The sequence below is a fragment of the Giraffa tippelskirchi genome, chromosome 6 (genome assembly GCF_054371585.1).
Source record: "Giraffa tippelskirchi isolate mGirTip1 chromosome 6, T2T-mGirTip1v1.2.pri, whole genome shotgun sequence".
NCBI lineage: Eukaryota > Metazoa > Chordata > Mammalia > Artiodactyla > Giraffidae > Giraffa > Giraffa tippelskirchi.
In genome coordinates this window covers 169,924,581-169,948,690 of record NC_137280.1, presented here as the reverse complement: position 1 = coordinate 169,948,690, position 24,110 = coordinate 169,924,581, and the positions used below count along the sequence as shown (strand labels likewise).

General features: G+C 39.2%; 1 protein-coding gene across 6 annotated transcripts in view; it reads right to left on the bottom strand.

Annotated features, from left to right (window-relative positions):
* Window positions 1-24,110, bottom strand: part of LOC145509654 (uncharacterized) — a 641,798-nt gene that overhangs the window by 434,815 nt on the left and 182,873 nt on the right. For 2 of the 6 annotated variants that reach the window (XR_014056278.1, XR_014056280.1), the window contains one exon: window positions 16,266-16,375. The exons of the other annotated variants lie outside the window; for them this stretch is intronic. The gene's annotated coding sequence lies outside the window, so the exon portion shown is untranslated. The remainder of the gene's footprint in view (window positions 1-16,265; window positions 16,376-24,110) is intronic. 6 annotated transcript variants of the gene reach the window in all.

Genomic DNA, 24,110 nt, shown 5'->3' with positions numbered 1-24,110 from the left:
AAAACAGTTTTGTGTAAACAATCTTTTGGCAGATGTTTTCTTTTAAATGTCTGTTGTTCACTGAAAAGTGAATTTTATTATATAAAAATGATAAACATTTCCCAGAACAACTGAGCACAAAGCCATTTTCCCACAACCTCATCTGTCACTATTGTCAAAAATAGATATTTAATACAAGGTTCACAGGAAGGTCAGGAGATAATTTATTTAATTTAATGACTCAAATTAGATGTTTTAAAGAGGGTTTGAGCCTTGCTCCATTTAGGTATTAATAAATGAAGCCACTAAGTCTTCAATCACTCTACTACCATTAATGAACAAGCCTTTATTGAGTTTTTCTAAGACCAGCACTGAGCTCGGAACAGATGAATATAGTACAACCAAAGTTATGAGCTCAACTCCCAAGAATAGCAGTATCTTGAAAACAATAAGAATTCATGAAATTAAGAGTACTTATGAGTTGCTAACTACAGGGTGTCATTTTTATCATTAAGAACTGGAATGCAAAATTAGGAAGTCCAGAGATACCTGAAGCAACAGGCAAGTCTGGCCGTGGAGTAAAAAATGAAGCAGGACAAAGGTCAACAGAGTTTTCCCAAGGGAACACACTGGTCATAGCAAACACTCTCTTCCAACAACACAAGAGAAGACTCTACACATGGACATCAGATGGTCAATACTGAAATAAGATTGATTATATTCTTTGCAGCTGAAGATGGAGAAGTTCTAAAGAGTCACCAAAAAAGACCTTGAACTGACAGTGACTCTGATTATGAACTCCTTATTGCCAATTTCAAACTTAATTGAAGAATGTAGGGAAAACCACTAGACCATTCACGTATGACCTAAATCAAATTCCTTATGATTATACAGTGGAAGTGGCAAACAGATTCAAGGGATTAGATCTGATAGACAGAGTGCCTGAAGAACCATGGACCGAGGTTCATGACATGGTACAGGAGGCAGTGATCACGACCATCACCAAGGAAAAGAAATGCAAAAAGGCAAAATGGTTGTCTGAGGAGGCCTTAAAAATAGCTTAGAAAAGAAGAGAAGCTAAAGGTAAAGGAGAAAAGGAAAGATACATCGATCTGAATGCAGAGTTCCAAAGAATAGCAAGGAGAGATAAGAAAGCCTTCCTCAATGATCAGTGCAAAGAAATAGAGGAAAACAATAGAATGGGAAAGACTAGAGGTCTCTTCAAGAAAATTAGAGACACCAAGGGAACATTTCATGCAAAGATGGGCTCGATAAAGGACAGAAATGGTATGGACCTAACAGAAGCTGATCAAGATCCCACCAGAAGATGTGGGAAGAATACACAGAAGAACTGTACAAAAATGATGTTAGTGACCCAGATAACCGCGATGTTGTGCTCACTCACCTAGAGCCAGATATCCCAGAGTCTGAACTCAAGTGGCCCTTTAGGAAGCATCACTACAAACAAGCCAGGAGGAGGTGATGGAATACAAGTTGATCTATTTCAAGTCCTAAAGACGATGCTGTGAAAGTGCTGCACTCAGTACGCCAGTGAATTTGGCAAACAGCAGTGGCTACAGGACTGGAAAAGGTTAGTTTTCATTCCAATCACAAAGGAAGGCAATGCCAAAGAATATTCAAACTACCACACAATTGCACTCATCTCACACACTAGCAAAGTAATGCTCAAAATTCTCCAACTGAGGCTTCAACAGTACATGAACCAAGAACTTCCAGATGTTCAAGCTGGATTTAGAAGAGGCAGAGGAACCAAAGATCAGATTGCCAACATCCATTGGATCATAGAGAAAGCAAGAGCGTGCCAGAAAAAAACATCTATTTCTGCTTTACTGACTACACCAAAGCATTTGACTGTGTGGATCACAACAAACTGTGGAAAATTCTTAAAGAGATGGGAATAACAGAGCACCTGACCTGCTACCTGAGAAATCTGTATACAGGTCAAGAAGCAACAGTTAGAACTGGACATGGAACAATAGACCGGTTCCAAACTGGGAAAGAAGTATATCAAGGCTGTATATTGTCATCCTGCTTATTTAACTTATATGCAGAGTACATCAAAATGCCAGACTGGATGAAGCACAAGCTGGAACCAAGATTGCCAGGAGAAATATCAATAACCTCAGATATGCAGATGACACCACCCTTATGGCAGAAAGCAAAGAGGAACTGAAGAGCCTCTTGACCAAAGTAAAGAGGATAGTGAAAATTGTGGTTTAAAATTCAACATTCAAAAAACAAAGATCACGGAATCTGATCCCATCACTTCAGGGCAAATAGATGGGGAAACAATGGAAACTGGAAGACTTAATTTTCTCGGCTGCAATATCACTGCAGATGGTGACTGCAGCCATGAAATTAAAAGAGGCTTGCTGCTTGGAAGAAAAGCTGTGACCAACCTAGACAGCATGTTAAAAGCAGAGACATTACTTTGCCAATAAAGGTCCATCTAGCCAAAGCTATGGTTTTTCCAGTAGTCATGTATGGATGTAAGTGCTGGACCATAAAGAAAGCTGAGCCTTGAAGATCTAATGCTTTTGAACTGTGGTGTTGGAGAAGACTCTTGAGAGTCCCATGGACTGCAAGGAGATCCAACCAGTCCATCCTAAAGGAAATCAGTTCAGTTCAGTCGCTTAGTCGTGTCTGACTCTTTGCGACCCCATGAAACACTGACCACGTCAGGCCTCCCTGTCCATCACCAACTCCCGGAGTCCACCCAAACCCATGTCCATCGAGTCAATGATGCCATCCAGCCATCTCATCCTCTGTCATCCCCTTCTCCTCCTGCCCTCAATCTTTCCCAGCATCAGGGTCTTTTCCAATGAGTCAGCTCTTCCCATCAAGTGGCCAAAGTACTGCAGTTTCAGCTTCAACATCAGTCCTTCCAGTGAACACCCAGGACTGATCTCCTTTAGGATGGACTGGTTGGATCTCCTTGCAGTCCAAGGGACTCTCAAGAGTCTTCTCCAACACCACAGTTCAAAAGCATCAATTTTTCAGCGTTCAACTTTTTTTATAGTCCAACTCTCACATCCATACATGACCACTGGAAAAACCACAGCCTTGACTAGACAGACCTTTGTTGGCAAAGTAATGTCTCTGCTTTTTAATATGCTGTCTAGGTTGGTCACAACTTTCCTTCCAAGGAGTAAGTGTCTTTTAATTTCATCGCTGGAATTGCCATATGCAGTGATTCTGGAGCCCAGAAAAATAAAGTCAGCCACTGTTTCCATGGTTTCCCCATCTATCTGCCTTGAAGTGATGGGACCAGATGCCATGATCTTAGTTTTCTGAATGTTGAGCTTTAAGCCAACTTTTTTACTGTCCTCTCTCACTTTCATCAAGAGGCTCTTTAGTTCTTCTTCACTTTCTTCCATAAGGGTGGTGTCATCTGCATATCTGAGGCTATTGATATTTCTCCTGGCAATCTTGATTCCAACTTGTGCTTCTTCCAGCCCAGCGTTTCTCATGATGTACTCTGCATATAAGTTAAATAAGCAGAGTGACAATATACAGCCTTGACGTACTCCTTTTCCTATTTGGAACCAGTCTGTTGTTCCATGTCCAGTTCTAACTGTTGCTTCCTGACTTGCATACAGGTTTCTCAAGAGGCAGGTCAGGTGGTCTGGAATATTAATTGGAGGGACTGATGCTAAAGCTGAAGCTCCAATACTTTGGCCACCTGGTGGGAAGAACTAACTCATTGGAAAAGACTCTGATGCTGGGAAAGATTGAAGGTGGGAGGAAAAGGGGAGGACAGACATGAGATGGTTAGACGGCAACACCGACTCAATGGACATGAGTTTATGTAAGCTTTGGGAGTTGGTTTTGGACAGGGAGGCCTGTTGTGTTGCAGTCCATGAGGTCGCAAAGAGTTGGATACAACTGAGCGACTGAGCTGAACTGATGAGTTGCTAACTTGTGTGACACAGGCAGTAAGCTTAAGTTCAAAGAATGAAGAATGAAAAGAAGCTTCTATGACTTAGAACTGTTATAAAAGGTTTGGTTAAGAAGGAAGGAGCAAAGATGGTTCTAAGTCACATAACAACCTAGTGTAGGTTGAAACAAGACAATGACATAGGGAATGGTTAAGCCCTTAGGCTCTGATCTGGAAGGACCTAAATGATCCTTGTGACAGCGCAGGGAGTACCTGGGATATGTACTCTGCATTCTCAACCTACAAACTGCTCAGGAGACAGTCTTTTCAGATCTCATGGGTTGTACCTGTCACATCTTCATGTGTTTTGAAACATCACAGATGAGCCTAATTCAAAAGCTTTCAGGACATATTGGGCTAGCAAATGACATTTGTAGCTTCCCTGGTGGCTCAGTGGTAAAGAATGTGCCCGCCAATACAGGAGACGCAGGTTCGATCTCTGGTCAGGTTCGATCTCTGGGTCTTCCTTCCCAGCAGAAGGAAATGGCAACCCATTCCAGTATTCTTGCCTGAGAAATCCCATGGACAGAGCAGACTGGTGGGCTACAGTCCAGGGGTCGCAGAGTTGGACACGATTTAGTGACTAAACAGTAACAACAGATGATGTTTACTTATAATAGCTTAATTTCCCCCTGCCAAGTATAACTGAGATTCCAGGGAGGGATGTTTGTGACTATGGAAAAAAGTATCGCAATCTCAACCTTAACTATCTCTAGAGACTTGAAAATATTTTTTGTGATTCTTAAAAAGGAACATACAGAATAGAGGTTGGATGTTCTTATCGATGCCTATGTAAAGAAAGAAAAATAAATAAAAGAGGAAATGTTTCCAAAAAAACATAAGCAAAATGATTTATAAATATGTTGTGAATTGTTCAGACTTTACCAGGCCTCCTAAGTTAATTTCTTTGGTTAATGTAATAGGTGAACTTTGAAAAAGTTCTATTTTTATTTCCTCTCACAGATTAATAAAAATCCCTTTAATCATAGGGGTTTGAATGTAGTATAAAACAGCCAACACACCTACATATACAACTTAGCAAATTGAGTAACAAAAGTAAGAAGTTCAGACTCTCAGAATGATTCTTTTTCTGGTTTTTGATACACAGTGTCTGTGGACAGAATGAGAGAGGCATGCTGAGAGAGGGAAGGGAAAATCAAGCTGCCCGCAGAACAAGACGCTTGAGTGCTTCATGGAAGAGGAAAGATTAAACCCCCAGCTTTCTCATGAGTGACAAGGGGTGACGATCGCCCCATCACTCACTGCTCAGTGTTGTTTGGGGGCTGATAACGGGCAGAATAAAGCCAACGTGGAACCTTTTCTTATTGCTCACAGAGCCCAGCATGACTAAATAGCACAGCGAGCTGGCAACAAGGCCGTATCACTTGGAGCTGGCTTTCTCTTGTTACTTTTCTTTAAATCTCTGTTGTCAGCGAAGCAAACCTTTGACTGAGGTAAGCGATCCATTGAACATGCAGGAATCAGGACAGACAAGCAGGCTTTCAGTAATATTTTGGTTATCCTCACCAAAGAGAGGACAATATCCCAAACCCTCTTCTTGAGGCCTCATACCCATTAGAAGAATCGCCAGTAGTCACAAATTTTCCAGCATTAAGATTTGCCCCTGTGCAAATATCAAGAATCCTTCAATTTATACACCCAGATGGAATTCTACCCTGAACACTACGTTCAAATGGCTACAGTATGATTTTCTTAAATTATCTAAAATGTTTCCAAAATATAATGCACGCGCGCACACACACACACACACACACACACACAACACAAAATTAAAACTATACTGAATGGGGCACTTCCCTGGCAGTCCTGTGGTTAAGTTACTGGGCTATGGCTGCAGGGGCTGCAGGTTCGATCCATGGTCTAGGAACTAAGATCTCACATGAAGCAGAGCAAAGCCAAATTAAATAAAAAATAAAGTTTTCTACCATGCCAAGGTAAAAGTGTTAGTCACTCAGTTGTGCCCAACTCTTTGCAGCCCCATAGACTGTAGCCCGCCAGGCTCCTCTGTCCATGGAATTCTCCAGGCAAGAATACTGGAGTGGGTTGCCATTTCCTTCCCCAGGAGATCTTTCTGACCCAGGAGCTGAACCCAGGTCTCTCGCATTGCAGATTCTTTTCCATTTGAGCTACCCGGGAAGCCTCCCTACCATGCCCAAGGTGATACAAAAAAAATATTAAATGAAAAATTTAAAAATTATACAGGTCTAGTAAAATATACCTCTCCCTATCCTGTCTCCTAACCCCTCCTCTTTCATAACTGCTTGTATTAAAGTAATTATCCTTCAAGAATAGTCTATGCATGTGCAAATATCACCTTGTTACACAACTTAGCACACGTGCACACAATAATAGGGCTTCCCTGGTGGCTTAGTGGTAAAGAATCTGTCTGCAATGCAGGAGATGCAGACGACAAGGGTCCAAGGGTTGGATCCCCGGGTCAGGAGATCCCCTGGAGGAGGAAATGGAAACCTGCTTCAGTATTCTCACCTGGAGATCCCATGGACAGAGGAGCCTGGTGGACTACAGTCCACAGGGTTGCAAAGCATCGGACACAATGGAGGGACTGGGCATGAACACACAGGGTAACAGCCTCCCACAGACACTGTCTGTCTCCACTGAACGATGCACCTTACATTGATTTTGTCAGTGTATACAAAATACCCTCATACCTTTTAATAATGGTGTAATAGTTTGTATCATTATATCAGGATTTTTCCAACTGGTCGCATATGGATGCATAAACTGGGTAACTTAGGTTGTTTCTAGCCCTTTGCTTTCATTCCTAATCATTTCATTAAGTGAATATATGTAACTAAACGTGAGTATATCTGTCAAATAAATTTATCAGACTTAACCTCCAAAGAAGATATGGTTAATTTATACTCTCACCAGTGAACATGCAAAACAAGACTCCCCGTAAATGCTCTCCTTTGCTTCTTTAATTACATATTCCCTCATAACACCAAATTTTGTCTATTTTCATTGTTTTACTTATATACTTTTGCTCTGATTACCAACTCTGCCTCAGAATTGGCTCTCTTGATCTTGGTCAAATACACTGTCACCTTAACACTTCCTCCCCTACCCCGTGCCATCATGGGATCATCACTGATATTTCAGAAAGTTTAAGCGGAGAAATTTGAAAGTATATCTCTACCTGTTTTACTTTGCTTGGTATATTGCTAAATCATAGAAATGGACATTAAGTTTAGCTCTTTGTATTTAGTTTACCCTTCAATATCATTTAACTTTTCTAGTACAATCATCCTATGAGTTTTAGGAAAAATAAAAAATAAAAAAAATAACCGGTTTGTCACTTATATTGTGCATTTAAATTGGCAAGGGACTCCCCTGGCAGTCCAGCGGCTAAGACTCCGTGCTTCCAGTTCAGGGAGCACAGGTCCGATCTCTAGTCAGGCAACTAAGATCCCGTGTTTCTGTGTTCAGTTCAGCTCAGTTGCTCAGTCGTGTCCGACTCTCTGCGACCCCATGAACTGCAGCACGCCAGCCTCCCTGTCCATCACCAACTTCCGGAGTCCACCCAAACCTATGTCCATTGAGTCAATGATGCCATCCAGCCATCTCATCCTCTGTCGTCCCCTTCTCCTCCTGCCCTCAATCTTTTCCAGCATCAGGGTCTTTTCCAATGAGTCAGCTCTTCCCATCAGGTGGCCAAAGTACTGCAGTTTCAGCTTCAACATCAGTCCTTCCAGTGAACACCCAGGACTGATCTCCTTTAGGATGGACTGGGTGGATCTCCTTGCAGTCCAAGGGACTCTCAAGAGTCTTCTCCAACACCACAGTTCAAAAGCATCAATTCTTCGGTGCTCAGCTTTCTTCACCGTCCAACTCTGACCATACATGACCACTGGAAAAACCATAGCCTTGACCTTTGCTGGCAAAGTAATGTTCTGCATGGCATGGCCAAAAATAAAAGAATTAATAAACTGATGAATTCCTCCCTCTTTAAGGCAGTGTATCAGCATGTGTTTCAACCACTTGTTCTTCCTAGGAGGTATACTGACGTTAGCATTTCGTTCTTTAAGTGTAAAAGGTTTTCTTAGTCTGGAAAGATGACAATACCTAATATGTTATACTTTCAATTCACATAAACATCAGGTAAGAAAAGAGTAGAGTGTTTAAGGAGTTTGTTGCTATTTACGATGTAAAATGGCAATTGCTGATGAGGAGTTACAGTCTCCCTTGTATTCTCTCTGATAGATGTTACAATATTTTATAAAAAATATACAATCTTTATAAATGTCAGGTAATCAATAGCTTGGTTCTCAAAACCCATATCCAAATTTTACTTGAGTGAATTATGTGAAAGAGGAGGGGAAAGATCCTTTCCCCTCTACTTTGTCCACTTTGCACCTAGACTTTAGTGACAGCAGATGCTCTTAGTTCTGTCATATTTCATCTCTCCCGTCATTTTTCTTCCCATTCCCCACCATCCCCATAAGGGCAGGAAATTTGAGTGTGTTATCAGTCAGGCTTTAAACAGAGAATCAGAACCAGGAGCAGACTATCTATCATCTATCCATTATGATTTATTGCAACAAATTGCCTTAGAAATCATTCAGGGTATTTGGCTAAGAAAGCCTGAAGACTGTGGAGCAGGTAGTCAGGAAGGGAAGAGAAAGAACAAGGTAGAACTCCACAAGCATGAACAAACACACAGGAAGCAAGATCTTGGAGAAATGGAGAGTGACTGAAAACCCAGCTGCTGGTTGAAGTCTGTGAACTTAGGAAAGGGCTAAGCCTTCTTTTTAAAGAGGCTTAGATTAAGTTAATTAAGTTAATCCCTCTCTTGATTAAATTAGTTAACTGATTAGAAGCTTTAATTTCATCTGCAAAATTCCTTCACAGAAGCATCTAGATTAAGTTTAACTGAGTAACTGGAAGAAGGTGTGTGTATGTTACAAACGGGTACTATCTCTTATATTCTACAACTGTTAACAGAAAATATCTCTTTTAGCTTATTCTCATTGGAATCGTTCTAGAACGAGAATTCTGGGTACCAGAGCTCATATTAATCAAACTGACACATCATAAAGACATTGCAAGTATACTTATTATCCATTCATCATATTTTCTTTTTTGATGTTGATGTTGTAAAAAGCATATTTAAAAGTAAATTAAATACCCCACAGCCTCCAAATAGTAATTGATTCCAGGAATCACCCCTGGATCCACACTGTCAAATATTGTAGATACTAGCTACATATGTGATAACACACAAAGTTAAATATCAATCAATTGGAATTTAAAATTCAGTTCCTTAGTGACTCTGACATTTTAAATGCTAATAGTCACATGTGGATTGCAACTACAATGCTGAACAGTGCTGATAGAGAACATTTGCATCATTACCGAACATTCAATTGTATAGTGATGTCTAGATAATATCTTCTAAGAACTGCAAGGATATTTTCTTTGTCTCATTTGAAATTGTTCTTGTACTTTTTTTTTAATCTTACAAGTTTTAATCATCCACAGAAAATTTTAAAAGAATCAAGATGGAAATTTATCTTATTTTAAAAACTGTCCAACGATAACATGTACCATGCTGGCCCAGGATGTTGATGGTGGAGGACATAGTATGAGTTCAGAGTAGGTGATAAGTGGGAACTGTCTGAACTTTCCACATAGTTTTGCTATAAATCTAAAATTGCTCCAGAAAAGTCTACTGATTTTCTTTAAAATACCTAATGGGCTTTCCTTGTAGCTCAGTTGGTAAAAAATCTGCCTGTAATGCAGGAGACCTGGGTTCAATCCCTGGGTTGGGAAGATACCCTGGAGAAGGGAATGGCAACCCACTCCAGTATTCTTGCCTGGAGAATCCCATGGACACAGGAGCCTGGTGGGCTACAGTCCACGAGGTCACAAGAGTTGGACATGACTTAGAGACTAAACCACCACCAAAATACCTAATATATGTCTCAAATATCTTTGAAGAATAGTGCAGGGGATTGATATTAGTATCACGATGGAATAAGATGCTCCTCATTCCCGTCCTCCACCATTCTGGCATCCATCCATGGACAAAAGCACCTTTGTAGGAGCTGTGGGATCCAGCATCCTAGGCCAAGTGACTGGGAGGAGCCTTGCCCTCTCCTGTGTAAGGTGAAAACCTCATAGTGGCCTGGGAACAATTTTCAGGCTCCCTCAGCCACCGATCTGAAGCCCCTTGAAGATCTTGTCTTATACAATCATCCATAGGTGAGAGAGACTTTGTGGAAGTCTAAGTTTCCAGTGAAGCTCCAGAAGACCCCCGGAGTGAAAACTCAAATTTGGAAGAGCTGGAGAAAATGATACAGTGGTATTAGTATATCCTTGACAGTGTGTGTGTGTGCTCCGTTGCTCAGTTGTTCCTGACTCATTGTGACCTCATGGATTGAAGCCTACCAGGCTCCTGTGTCTATGGGATTTCCCAGCCAAGAATATTGGAGTGGGTTGCCATTTCCTGACCCAGGGATCGAATCAATATATACTCACTAAATGTCAGAGTGCCTACATATATTAAGCAATATTAACATATCTGCAGGGAGAAACATACAATATAATCATAGTAGGAGACTTCAATAATTGACAGATCATCTAAATAGAATTTCAATAATTTTGGTCTTGAACTATTTATTTTAGCCTAAATATATAGACTACGGGGACATAGCACATTCTTCTCAAGATTACATGGAACATTCTCCAGGGTAAACCATTTGATGGATTATAAAACAAGCCTTTAACCTTCATCTAGTCTAAGAAAAGAGAAGACAAACATAATAAGAAACGAAAGAAGAGACAATACAACTGATACCATAAAAATGCAAGGAATCATAAAAAACTGTTATGAACACTTACATGCCCAAAATTTATTAATAGAATAAATGAATAAATTCCTAGAAATATACAAACTACCAATAGAGAATCATTTAAAAAGACGAAATCTGAGCAATCAATAACTAGTAAGGAGACTAAATTAGTAATCTAAAATCTACCATGAAAGGAATGCTTAAGTCCAATTGTTTTAATGGTGAATTTTACCAAACATTAAAGAATTAATGATACTCTTTCTCAAATTCTTCCAAAATATTGAACAGGAGGAAATAGTCCTAAACTCATTTATAAGCTCAGCATTAACCTCATACCAAAGCTAAGTAAGGACACTACATGAAAAGAAACCTATAGGCCAGTATCCCTAATGAATATAGATGCCAAAATTCTCAAGAAAATATAAGCAAATTGAATTCAACAGCACATTAAAAAGATTATATGCCAGGATCAAGAGATATTCATTCCTAAGATGCAAGGATGATTCAAGTTATGCAAATCAATAATTGTGATGAACAACTTTAATAGGAGAGAAATCATACAATCATCTCAATAGATGCAGAAAAAAATAATTTGATAAATTTCAACATCTTCTCATGATAAAAACTTTCCACAAATTGGTACAGAAGGAATGTACATCAGCCTAAGAAAAGCCATATATAACAAGCCCACAGCAAACATCATACTCAACAGTGAAAGGTTGAAAGCTTTTCATTGAAGATCAGGAACAAGATTAGAGTGCCCATTCTCACCACTAACACTCGTTACAGCACTGGAAATCCTAGAGAAAAATTCGGCAAGAAAAGGAAATAAAAGGCAGTCAAACTGGAAAAGAAGTTAAATTGTCTTTGCAGATGATACAATATTATATGGAGAAAATATGCAAATCTTCACCAAAAAAACTATTAGAACTAGTCAATGAATTCAGTAAGTTGCAGTACACAAAATCAGCATATAAATATCTGTTATATTTCTATATACTAATAATGAAATATCTGAAAAGGAAAATTTTTAAAAATCCCATTCACAGAATTATAAAGTATAAAATATGACAAAAACTGAACAAGCAAGATGAAAGATCTGTATGCTGAAAATGATAAGACTTTGATGAAAGAAACCAAAGACAATAAATGCAATGATATCCCATGTTCACAGATCAGAAGAATTTATTTTGCTAAAATGACCACAATATTCAAAGACATCTATAGTTTCAAAACAGTTCCTAATAGAATTCCAATGGAATATTTCAACAATGAAAATACATCTGAAAATTGACCTGGGCCACAAAAGACTCCAAATACCCAAAGCAATCCTGAGAAACAAAAGCAAAGTCAGAGGCATCACACTTCTGAATTCAAGCTATACTACCAAGCTATGGTAATCAAAGTAGTATAGTACTGACAGAAAAGGTTGTTTGGGCTCCAAAATCACTGCTGATGGTGACTGCAGCCATGAAATTAAAAGATGCTTGCCCCTTGGAAGAAAAGCTATGACCAACCTAGAGAGCATATTAAAAGGCAGAGACACTACTTTGCCAACAAAGGTCCATCAAGCCAAAGCTATGAGTTTTCCAGTAGTCATGTACAGATGTGAGAGTTGGACTATAAAGAAAGCTGAGTGCTGAATAATAGATGCTTTTGAACTGTGGTATTGGAGAAGACTCTTGAAGAGTCTCTTGGACTGTAAGAAGATCCAACCAGTCCATCCTAAAGGAGACCAGTCCTGGGTGTTCATTGGAAGGACTGATGTTGAAGCTGAAACTCCAATACTTTGGCCACCTGATGTGAAGAGTTGACTCATTGGAAAAGACCCTGATGCTGGGAAAGATTGAGGACAGGAGGAGAAGGGGATGACAGAGGATGAGATGGTTGGATGGCATCACCGACTCAATGGACATGGGTTTGGGTGGACTCCGGGAGTTGGTGATGGACAGGGAACCCTGGCATGCTGTGGTCCATGGGGTCACAAAGAACTGGACACGACTGAGAGACTGAACTCAAAAGGGGACACAGAGACCAGTGGAACAGAATTGAGAGCCCTGGAATAAACTCACATGTACAGTCAACTTATATTTGACAAGAGAACCAAGAACATTCAGTGGGGAAAGAATAGTTCAACAAATGGTGTTGGGGAAACTGAAAAATCCCATGCTGAAGAATGAAGCTTGGCCTCTATTTTACACCATTAAAAATTTAATTTGCAATGTATTAAAGACTTAAACATAGACCTGAAACCATAAAACTCCTAGAAGAAAACAAGAGAAAAGCTCCGTTACTGGTCTTGGCAATGAATTTTGGATATAACACCAGAGCAGAAGCAGTAAAAGCAAATAATTAATAAGTTGTACTATATCAAACTGAAAAGGTTCAGCAGAGCAAAAGAAGCAATCAACAAAGTAAAAGTTAGCCTATGGAATGGGAGAAAATATTTGGGAATCCCCTCTCTGATAAGTGGTTAATACCCAAAATATATAAATAAGCCATACAAGTCAACAACAGTGAAAGAAACAATTTGGTTAAAAAATTGTACAGAGTGACTGAATAGACATTTTTGAGAAGAAATACAAATGACCAACAGGCACAAAGAAAGGTGCTTACTACCACAAATGACCAGAGCAATGAAAATCAAAACCATACCACAATGCAGTATCACCTTAAACCTTGTTAGAATGGCTGTCATTAAAAAGACAAGAGTTGGAGAGGATGTGCAGAAAAGAGAAGTTGTTGAGAATATAAATTGGTACAGTCACCATGGAAAACTGTATGGCTGTTCCCCCCAAAATTAAAAAAAAAAAAAAGCTTATGATCCTGTAATAACACTTCTGGTCATATACCCAAAGGAAAATAAGTGAGAATTTTGAAGATATGTCTCCAGTTCCATGTTAATTGCATCTTTATTCACAATTTTCAGGTCATGAAAAAAAAACCTATGTGTCTATGAACCAATGGATAAAGGAGATACATACACACACACATACACAAAGGAGAAAACCTATGTGTCTATGAATCAATGGATAAAGGAGATACATACACACACACATACACAAAGGAGAAAACCTATGTGTCTATGAATCAATGGATAAAGGAGATACACACACACACACACACACACACACACACACACGCACACACACACACACACACACCCTCCTTCAGTGGCTGCAGGTCAGCCTGGAGCCTACGTACCTCAACTGGCCAGCCTTCCACAACCTGCTAGTTGAGGCCACCCATGACCTCAGGAGATTCCAGTCTCCACACCACCCGCCCTTCCCGGCCCTTGTTTTCCATAGGCTCTTTGCCTCCAACCACTTGCTCGGCAAGGGCTTCACCAGCAGCCAAGAGGCCCCGCACAGGAAAAGCCGGACCCTGACGCAGACGCTGAAGATGCCCATCATGGCCCATCACGTCCCTGCGGGTTCCCGGAGAGTGCGCGCACGCCGCGGCGCGCTTGCCTTCAGCCCGCCTAGGCCAGGAGCGCACGCCCCACAGGCAGCGGGTCTCCAAGTTGGAGCCCAGCCTCTTTCTTAAGCTCCGCACCTGTCAAGTCGAGTGGCTGGTCACCGGCAAGAGTGACGTGGAGAAGATGCCGTGGATGGAGGCCTTGGCCCAGGTGGGGGCCAGTCCCCAGGTGGATGGGACCCCAGGGTCCCCCTGGGGTAACTGGAGAGATGGGACCCCAGGGTCCCCCTGGGGTAACTGGAGATATGGGGGCAAGCCATAGGCCCTGCACCACACAAGCCGCAGCTGGAGCTCATCGCGAAGTGAGCGTCCCTGAAACAGCAGCCTAAGAGGGACCTCGTAGGTCCCGAGGTCCCCCAGAGAGCAGCGACATGGAGCTCTGCTGTGCCCGGGAGCGTGGACTCGCCCCCTAAGAGTGGGGCGGCTCCATCACCATGCTGAGAAGCCTGTGCTTCAGGGACCTGCTGCAGCCTCGGGGTCCATGCCAGACTCCCCGGGACCCCACAGGACATAGGTAAGTTACCTTCTTTCTTGAATCAAAATTTTTATTTATTGTAGTAAAAGCACCAACATAATATCTATCCACTTGCCAGGTTTTTTTTTTTTTTTTTTTTTTAACCGTATTGTTAACTATAGGCACAAGGTTGTACAGGAGATTTCTAGAACTTACTTGTCTTGCATTACTGAAACGTTAGGTCCATTGATTAGCAGCCTCTCCTTTCCTCCACAGTCCTGGAATCGTGCAGTATTTGTCTGTGACTGGCTTATTTCACTTAAGCCTAATGTCTCCAAGGTTCATTCATTTTTTCGCATGTGGCAGGATTTCCTTCATTTTTAGAGCTAAATCTGTTCCATTGCATGTATATACTACATTTCCTCTATCCATTCATCCATCAATGGACATATCTATAGAGGCGATAATCATTTATCTAGTACCAAAGTACATATTTGAAGTTTATATATAATTTCTATCCTCTTCTGAAAACTAAGTATTTAAAATCATCTATGGATTAGTGATTCCTTGATTCAAATAAAACTGTTGTAATTTAATCACATCATATGGGCTTAATGATGGTTAGGAACACTACTTTAGATGTGAAAATTATAAATTTATATCAACATTGTATCAACATAATGTACATGTTAGTTTACTTCATTTCTAATCTGGCATCATATTCTCATGGATAATATTATAGGTCTTTGATTAGCATAAATATGCACTCTTTCTTAAAGTAAAATGAAAAAAAATGTTTTAGGTAAAAAGCAACATATATTAGAAGTTAAATCAAACAAGAAAAACAAAACATTAAAAGAAAGATTCTAAATCTATTATATAGTCCCTAAATATAATGGAAGGTAAACTATCTAATACAAAAGTTAAATGTTTCTGACACTGAAAAGACCCACTGCAAACAAGTATGCCTATAATACCGTAGAATATTTATATGATTACTAATGAGATAATTTTAAAGATGCCAACTGATGATACATTGAAATGATAATGGATAACTTGAAATGATAGTTCAGGCATACGAAATGCAGTTGGGGAACCACTGAGGATCAGGTCTTGGATAAGTCTCTGCACCACTGAGAACCTGAACTTTTCTGTGAGCTATACAGAATCCAAGGGCACCAGCCCTTTGTAGCTCTACATCACCTAGCTGCAATCTTGTCTGAAGGTTTTTCCCTCTTGTAACTATGCAGCCGGACTTCCCTGGTGGCGTCCCTGATGGCTCAGTGGTTAAGAATCCGCCTGACAATGTAGGAGATGTGGGTTCGATTCCTGAATTGGGAAGATGCCCTGGAGAAGGAAATGGCAACCCACTTCAGTATTCTTGCCTGGGAAACCCCATGGACGGTGGACTGGCGGGCTACAGTCCCTGGCCTCCCAAGAGGTGGATAGGACTTAGCGACTAAACAACAAACTTTTCAGCCATTTTGGATCACAACCGATACATACTTAACAAGCACCCTCACTGCTTGTCAACTCCAATTACAATTCTTTATAAACAACTCACGTAACTAACTGGGGCCTTGCGGTTTTTGCCTCCATAAACTTCCTCCACCTTGTAGTCCAGTAGAGCACAATTCAAGGACTTCTTGAACCTGTGTCTGCCAGGCCGCAGTCCTAAAAAACCACAAATAAACGCCTCTTAATTTTCAATCAGGTCTCCGTTTCCGAAATGTTGGTTAACACAGCTGATGTAACATTCATTAAAGACATTAATAGAGTGACTTTGGTGAGATTACTCCAAAATTGAAAACCAGAGGGCAGTGTGGCTATATTACTGAGCTCTGAGAATTGATACTCTATTTTTTATATTTATATTTTCATATATATTCAACACATTAAAATTTTTTTTTGAATTGAAAAAACTTAGATTTTCTCCTCTTTCAGTTCCCTTCCTCTTGTTCTTTCTTGCCCCTTACTGACTTATGTCCAGTCTTTTCTTCCTAGTGGGGAAGATTGCTTTCTTTTAACCCCAAAGTTTTCATTCACTTGATGTAAGGCCATTATGCATCATCAGAGAGTTAAACCTTATTAGTATGTTGGATATGAATGAATGAATTGTATTCACTCTGATGTATTTTTCTGACCTCACTGAGATGTGTTACAAATTGCTTAATGTTTGTGCTAGAATGTACTTACGCATCAATCTTGAGTCACTGCCAAAGGACAAACAGGTTAATAAGTGGAACAACTAATTAATAGTCCACTTAGATGCACAAGGAATATTACATTGATAACAAAATCCAGTTGGGAATAATCATAATGCCCTTTAGAATTATGAAAAAAGAATATGAACAACCCTAGCTTTTAGAAAATCTGTATCCATTTTTGCCAACAGTTCTGAAAACTTTGTGTGTGCAAGTTATAGTTTATAAAATTGCCACATAAAGAGCTTCAGACTCTGGATAAATGTATTTATTAATATCTATACTTGTGAGATAGATATACTTTTTCTCTTTGATAGAACACTGCATGGTATATTTGAAAATTGTATGTAGAAAATAGCATGCCTCATTTGGAGAAGTATATTTGAAAAGCAATGAATGATCAGAAGTTTTGGGACAGAAAATTTTACCGGGACCAGGCTTCCACTACTGCCCCCAAGCGCACTTAGTTGCTCAGTTGTGTCAGACTCTTTGAAGCTCCATGGACTGTAGTCCACCAGGCTCCTCTGTCCGTGGAATTTTCCAGGCAAGAATAGAGGAACAGGTTTCCATTTCCTACTTCATGGGATCTTCCCAAACCCAGGGACCGAACCCTCATCTCTTCAGTTGAGTTCAGTTCAGTTGCTCAGTTGTGTCCAACTCTTTGCGACCCTTTGGACTGCAGCACGCCAGGCCTCCCTGACCATCACCAACTCCCGGAGTTTACTCAAACTCATGTCCATTGAGTCAGTGATGCTATCCAACCATCTCATCCTCTATTGTCCTGTTCTCCTCGTGTCTTCAATCTTTCCCATCATCAGGGTCTTTTCAAATGAGTCAGCTATAGGCAACATGCCTTTAGTGATTAACTAGAAGCACAAATAATAATGCAAAGGCTGAAATAAATGAAACAGATTTGTTCTTCCCGATTATTAAAACATACAGCCTAGAACTCCAATTTCTTAATTCACTGGTTATCTTGTAAACTTTTTACAAGGCTCATGGAAACTTGAAAGACAGTTTTGTTTTCTTTCTAAACAGAAGCCACCCTTATTGGTAAGCTAACAATTCAGTGGTCAACTGGTGTGATAGTCTGCAAGCCTCAGCCCTCTCTCCACATTGGACTGGATCTTTAATGTGTCCCCTTAGAATATGCTTCCCCAAGACCTATTTGTGGACTGGGCCACTTAAGCTTCAAATTGCTTTACTGGCCCGTGGTCACCTTTTCTTCCCAGTGGAACTGGGCCTTGGGAAACTTACTTCCTATACTGTTGGCTATACTAGAAGATCTTTACTTACTTACTTGTCCTTAATTAATCTGAATTTTCACATTAAAGAAGGCTAGTAGTTGATTCATTTTACTTGGAAAACCTTGGTCTTCTAACTCTGAAAGTCTAATCCAAACTGATTTCTGTGCTGATACGTAGAAGAGACTTAAACTTATAAAAACTCATGACCTTTATAGACATGAATGTATCTCATTTAAATCAAGCTAGAGACCAAGGTCGGAGATGCTTTCCAGCCTCTGTGATAACTTGGAAACCTTGAAGAGCCACCCTTTAAAAAGTCACTAATATTAATTTAGTAATTAAGTCAACAAATTGGAAAGTAAGGAAGTCACTAAATAATGAAGTCAATAAATTTGGAAGCTTTGTTATGTAACGAAAGCAAAATGATATAATCTGTTAGCTCCATCACCATGTATTTAATCATTACTCTTCAAGGGACAGGGGTACCCAACTCATGTGATGATCTGCTGGAAGGAATAACACGCTTCCACATAAAGTTATAATGATGGCTAAGATTTGTTATATCAAAAAATGTATTGTAGGAAGAACAGGAAAGAGAGACACATAAGCAAAGGAGTCACACAAAGGTTCCCAAGTTCTCCCTCTTTCTCTGATAGTGTAGCACAGGATGCAGATTTCTCCTGTGAGATGTGTCTACCCAAAGAAGCCCACCTGAGTCTTGGGGTCTAGAATTCTTAAACACACAGACTTGAACAAGGAACAAACACGTCATGACTTTTTATGTTTTCTTTAAATATGATGACAGCTGATTCTTCTTGACCCATCACGTTACACAGTTACTAGGAGATCTTTACAGTTGAGTGCTGTATTTGACCAAGGGTCATTGCCACTGCTACAGAGATAAACAAGAACTGAGAAAAGCAGCCTTCTGTGCTATTTCTCCCACCTGCCTAAAGCTAGACTTCCAGCCAAAAAAGTTACAAAGGAAAAAGAGGTGATGTGGTAGAAGATTTTTGTGTCAACGAAAGTTTTCAGTAAGTGAGGCAATGTGGTGTAGCAGTGAGCAGTGTTTGGTTTAGAGTCAGTAATGCCTTTCTTTGTCTCCTAACCGCAACATGTAATTGTTGTATGATGATCTTGGGTAATGAATTTATGTCTTACACATTCTCAGTTTTCTGCATAATACATAGATCACACAAAATTTGGGGAATTAAAATAAATCAGTATGTAGATTTAGTTGCCATTTATTCATTTATCCAAAGATAAAATGAATACAGAATACTAAATCTTCAGACCATTCAAGATTATTATGGATTTCACTGAAAAAAGAAGACAGTTTAATTAACTTCTTTTTTTATTCAGATTTAGTGCTTTTTCACTCTGATTACAGTATTTGTGCTGTTCCTTTGCAAACTGGATAGGCTGAGATGGTTGATGTCAGAGAAAGTGAATCTTTATCCTGCACTTGTCTGCCCTCTGCCCACATACTGTGCCTGTTGACCAAAATGACCTTAGGATCTCCTTGGCAGTCTCTTCTGGAAACAGGACACGCTTGACTCATCCGTGTCTGGCTTTGAATATCAAATGTGTTTTCAGTGAGCACAAGGTGTCTTTTTAGTTCTGCTGTGCAGCAGTGCAGGAGACCGTGTGCTTTGGCGTCTGGAGGTCACGGCTGGCTCTGTGACAAGCCTTAACCTTCCTCTAGCGTTCTTCACTAAATCATTAGAATGTTGAAATGTGACCCTTTAACTTTTTGTTATTGCTGTTGCCCTTAGTCATTACTATGCTCCCAACAAATATCAAAAACTTTTTTTTACATAGAGTCTATCAGGCTACTGAGGCAGTTATTTTTCTTAGATATAAAGCAAAATCTAGAAGGCAACATTTAATTTGGAAAAACTGTTTAATTTCTGAGGGAAGAACATTGTAGTCATAATGCATTTTTTCCATATAAGACAGTTATCTCTAAATATACATTTTAATTTTTTTAATTGTAGGGCCCTAGGGTAAAGTATATGTTTACTCATTGAATATTTGTCAAGATTGATTTTTTGTTGTTGTTATGGGTAGATGCTTTCTTAAAAACATCACTATTCAAATCCAAAGGCAACAATGTACAATTAAAGAGAAAGCAGACAGTGAGGTGAATGGGGAAAATGACATTGTTAACCAATTTTTTCAAAATAAATATATTTAGAGCAAATAATGTGATTAATATTCAGTCTTCATCAGCAGTAGTTAATTTGGGATAAATTTTTTTTCTGAGGTGGAGGTGCGTAAATTTTCTGTTTCATTCTGATTATAAAATTAACTGCTTTCCCATAAGTTAAATAGAATATATTTTCTAGACAATTTTTTTAAATGTGGCTTATTCCATTCATTATGAATTCAGGATTCAGTTTTTCAGAAATTCATCTTAAAACCTTTTGCAGTACTTGAGGGTGTTGGTGATAAAAGGGATGAACTCTGGCCATTTGGCAAGGGTATACTATCTGGGAAAAAAAAAATTAATGCATATTTTATTTTATTTTACCTGACTGACTCAAGAAAAATGCAAGAGAAAAAGTTTATAAATAGACTTTTAGTGCATCATTATTGAAAATGAATAAATTTTATTTTACATGTTTTTCCAGAACTTCATATAAATTCTATAAAATAGAAAAAAGTTTTATAAAGAGTTTTTAATGTTTGGGACATTGTTGTTCTTTAAAATCATAATAATCTCTAAAGATTAGTAATAACTGTTTGATATAGAAAAATCAGAAAATATATAAAAATTAGGAAAAACATAGAAGTGACTTACCACCTGCAGATAATTACCCTTAACATTATAATGTAATAAATAAATATGTTTCATGCCTTTAAAACATAAATTGTCAAAATTCTTTTATAAGTATTTCTAGAAATTTTCACTGTCACTCATTGATAACTACACTAAATGTTTATTTTCACTGGAAATTATCATTATTTTGGCCTTTATGAATTTAAGAAATGCACATGGTATCCATTAAGATACTTTTAAAAACATGTTTGTTCCTGATTACTTTTAACCTCATGAGTGTTGCATCCTAAACGTGTTTAACTTTCATTGCTCTAGAATAAAATCATCACGTATTGGCCTAAATTCTGCAATTTTTAGATAAGGAAGTCTTGCTAGTGCTTTTCTTTAAATGTTGTTTAGGTTTAATACGTCTTAGTTATTCTGAGAGTATTCCTAATGATCTGTAAAGAATTGCCCAGGGAAACATAAAAGTGCATATTTTTAGAAATAGGCAACAGTAGTGAGTAATGTGAATAAATGTCAGCAATGTATCACTCTTGTATGAGGATATAAATCACAACTGCCTAATAATGGAGAGTCTTCTAATTAGGGATTAGGAGGTTAACTTTCTTTGCTTCATTAGGTTTAGTTAAAATGGAAACAGCTTAAATATTTGGTACATTTACATCTATACCTATATTAAAAGGAATTTGCATATGATATAATTCTTCCTCTTTTTAACTCTGAAAAGAGTTTGAATTATTTAAATGTTAAGCAGTAAAACCATTTTTGCTTTGGTTTTTATTGAAAGTGAAAGTCACTCAGTCACGTCCGACTCTTTACAACCCCATGGACTATACAGTCAATGGAATTCTCCAGGCCAGAATACTGGAGTGGGTAGCCTTTCCCTTCTCCAGGGAGTCTTCCCAACCCAGGGATTGAACCCAGGTCTCCTTCATTGCAGGCAGATTCTTTACCAGCTGAGCCACAAGAGAAGACCAAGAATACTGGAGTGGGTAGCCGAACCCCTTCTCCAGGGGATCTTCCTGACCCAGGAATCAAACCCTGGTCTCCTGCATTGCAGGCGGATTCTTTACCAACTGAGCTATCAGCGAAGCCCGGTTTTTATTAGCGAGAACTATTTAAGTAGATAAACCCAGTCATCATATTTTGGTGATTCTGAAACAATACAAAGCGCAATGGGAAAGGTGTCTAAAGATGGACAGAGACAACTAGCCCCTGCCCTCAAGAAAAATGATGAAGCATATACTGCAGAGATAAAGATGACTGGAAAAGAGGGATATTATTTGACAGGAAAGGGGGGCTATTATTTGTTTCAAATTATCAGGAAGAGACATTCAACTGTATTTTTAACAATTTCTAGACATTAATGGGACTTCCCAGGTGGCTAAATGGTTAAGAACCCATCTACCAAGCAGGAGATGCGAGTTCGATCCCTGGATTGGAAAGATCCCCTGGAAAAGAAAATGCCAACCCACTCCAGTATTCATGCCTGGAAAATCCCATGGACAGAGGAGCCTAGTGAGCAACAGTCCATGGGGTCACAAAGAGTTGGGACACAACTGAGTGACTACACTACAGCAGCAGATATTAATGAAGGATAAGGAAGATTTTGTGTGTGTGTGTGTGTAGGGGAGGTGTTGTGTATGTGTGTGTGTTTCCTACCTGCAAGGACTTTACATTTACATGGTAACACAGAGGAGGAATCAGGTGAAATTCACACCAGAAAACTATGGTCATTTATTCAAGCACTACAGTACATCCTGGGAGTGTGTGTGTGTGTCTGTGTGTGTGCATGCGCGCGCTTGTGTGTGCTTGTGCTTGCATGCGCACGCTTCTTGATAAACAGAAATGATTAGAAGTCATGAAAGTTGGTTTGTTACTTGCTGAAAGATATGACCCGCCTTTCATTATACTAAGTTGTGGTGTCGGTCAGCCTGAAACAGTGTTCAGCCCTGTAGTTGAGAGCAGTTATCATACCATACTAACCGTGGTGTTAGTTTCTGTTGCTGCTATGACAAATTACCACAGAGTTAGTGGCTTAAAAGAACACAGGTTTGTTTATCTATAGTTGTGTCCTTTGGGAGTCCAACACAAATCGCTTGAGATGAAAATCAAGGTATTGGCAGCGTTGGATTCCTTTCTGGAGCCTCTAAGGGAAAATCTGTTTCCTTGCCTTTACCAGCTTCTAGTGGCTGCCCACAATCCTTGACTCATGGCCCCTTGTCTGTCTTCAAAGGCAGCAATGGGAAGTTCACTCTTTTTCACATCATATTAACCCATACTGACTATTATGACTTTTTCCCCTCATTTTTTAGACTCGTTTGACTACATTGGGCACAACCAAATAATACAGAATAATTTCCCTATCTTAGGTCACCTTACTGCTAAACTTAATTTCATCTGCCACCTTATTTTCCCTTTGTCATGTAACTAAATATGTGATATGGAGTCATATAAGAAATGAACCTTTCTGCCTTCTAGCTCTACTAATGATACCAATGGTACATGGTAGGATAAGACCATTTGCCTGTATACCTCTGACCTTGAAATAAAACACTGTATGATATTTATGCTTGTTCATATAATATCCCTATCTGTGAGGGAAAGAGAGGGAGATGATGAACATGAAGGAAGAACCATGACATGGTATAGATATTTTTGAAAATCAACCTAATCTCAGTATCCACACAAAGTATTAGGAAATTCTGACTTTTAAATATATATCCACCAGTTCTTAGAAAGTTTATATTTATTTATTTTTATATGCTTGCTTTTGTTATACTTACTGGTTAATAAGCTGGGAAGCTACTGTACCTTAATAATGATACCTAAGAGATTATAATCTCTCAAGGCCAGGCTATTATTGAATGCACTCATCCTACTCTGAAAAATATGTTATTTAAACAGAAAGGGGGAGAAAAGTATGGCATATTGATGAGACCAAAAGAGAAATTAGCCCAAGCTTTATTTACTTTAAATTTTTTGGATTTACAATTGGATTATACAATGCCAGCAGCAACACTGCATTTTCAGAACACCGTTCTTAGCGAGAATTATACTCCTGGTCAAATGATTGCAGATAATACTCTGGTATGGTGGAAAAATGCTGTGAACAGTTGGTGTAAGGGCCTTAGACCTAAAAAAGGAAGAGGTTATGCTCTTGTCATTTCAGA